This window comes from Protopterus annectens, chromosome 10.part0 (genome assembly GCF_019279795.1).
Source record: "Protopterus annectens isolate FY-2018-M chromosome 10.part0, PAN1.0, whole genome shotgun sequence".
Classification (NCBI taxonomy): Eukaryota; Metazoa; Chordata; order Ceratodontiformes; family Protopteridae; genus Protopterus; species Protopterus annectens.
In genome coordinates, this window is record NC_056744.1 from 982,741,087 (window position 1) to 982,743,060 (window position 1,974).

The 1,974-nt window shown below is 44.6% G+C and overlaps 1 non-coding gene across 1 annotated transcript; it reads right to left on the minus strand.

The window, feature by feature from the left end:
• Positions 1-696: 696 nt before the first annotated feature.
• TRNAI-AAU lies at positions 697-770 on the minus strand. The gene has a single exon. It is a non-coding gene; the product is annotated as a tRNA-Ile (tRNA).
• Between the last annotated feature and the right edge of the window lie 1,204 nt (positions 771-1,974).

The following is a 1,974-nucleotide window of genomic DNA, read 5'->3' on the forward strand; positions in this document are numbered from 1 at the left end:
TTTCTTCAAGAGAAAATCCCTTCCAGTCATTTTTTTTTTTTTTTTTTTTTTTTTTTTAGAATAACTGAATTGGCTCTTCTTCAGCACATCTTTCTCAGGTAAGAGCTCAGAGGATTCAAACGTATGACCTCTGGTCTACACGACGACTCCTTAGCCAGTGCACTAGCAAGGCTTAAATACGCTGCATGCAGCACAGCTTTGTTCAAGAAGGAATCTTTTCATCTGTCACTCTTTTTTTTTTTTGTTTTTGTCTGTTAACAGAGTTACTGAATTGGCTCTTCTCAGTTCACTCTTCTGCAATGCATTCCACAAAACGAAGGGGAGGTATGATGGTGGGGGGGGGGGGCAGTTTGTGACTAGGCCAGTGTAACTGGTCATCCTGCACGTGCTTAAGAGGTAACTGGGAGCAGAAGAAGAAACTTACCCAGACAGCACTTGAAAGGAATACGAACAGAAGGCAAGATTGAAAACAGTCAGTCTGGAGCTGCGAGACAAGGCAGAGATCAGACTCTTAAGCAGGGTTGCCGCCCAGACATGAGGGCAACAGGCAGAGCTTCCCAGTACCATGGAACAGAGGTCAGTCTCGAAGGCGCGCCCTGTCAGGCTGTGACTGTGAGATACAGGTCAATCCCTGGCTGACTTTGAGCCACCGGTCCTAGTACTAATTGTGTGCACATTGCCCCACCAAAAGGTAGCTGGCCCGTACGCGGATCGAACCCGCGACCTTGGCGTTATTAGCACCACGCTCTAACCAACTGAGCTAACCGGCCCTGTAGGTAAGAGTGCCCCTCGAGCTCCATCAGCATGGTAACTGATGTCAAGGACAGTGTGAACAATTATGTGGAAAGGGTGCCCTGACTCAGCTCAACAAGTGCTACTGTATCAATACTCCTTGACAGATGACAGCTAGTATCTGTCAAACATTTGACTATTCAGCTCTCCACTGAGAATGCTGATCTGAATTACCTTCATTTCTTTGAACCTGTGACTTAAATTGCTTCATGATGCTCTGTTTCTTTCAGCTAGAAGCTGATGCTTTCGGGTTTCCTAGAAAGTAACTCAAAGCTTTGGCGGTATGCAGGGATCCGGACTGGAGCTCTAATATGTGACCACTCTGACCCACCGCTGCTGGCGAAAGTCTACCAGGATGGTGCAGTGTCCGTGGAGCTGATTGGCAAGCAATTGCAAGAGTCTGAGCAGCAAAAACTCTGTATTTCATTGCGAGGTAGAAATGAGATGGCACACGCTACCTTCTGAATGCTGCATCCAGAAAACAGTGCCTACAAGCAGCTGTCCTTCCACACACAGCAGGAGAAGATGAAGCCACAGGCCCTGGCAAGATTGGATCTCACGACTCGAGCTTACGAGACCAGGGCTCTAACCGCAGAGCTACACAGTCACTCACCCCACGCTTCTGATGGCCTTTTTTTTTAAACATATCTGTTCACTGTTGTCTGCCTTTCGACAGGGCAATGCAATTTGCATTTTTCGGACCTTTTGTCACACCTGCCTATTCCATAAGGGCATGGGCAGCTATGACACGAGGCGCCATATTGCCCAGTATATGGCCCGATACATTGGCAATCCAGTGACATGCTCAGGAAACTGAAAACCGATTGCGCTGTAGCGTCTGCAAAAATATTCTTCCTCAATAAATTATCTTCATTTACTTTGTCTTTCGAATACTAGTCACACAAGTTACAGCTTAGGAACGAGAAAGAGGAGTATATGGCATTACAAAGTATACAGAGTAATGATACCATAGTAATATGCCCCCACAGATAAAGGGGACTTTTTTGTGATCATGGATCATGTTCATTATATATCAAGCCTGAAGGAAATGTTAAAAGATGATAAAGTTTGTATGAATATTGATGTTAATGAAATATATAAGATGGTAAGTAGAGTTTATAGAATGTTGCATAAATACCTTATGTCTTGCATTTTAGAGTATCACATATACACATATTTTAT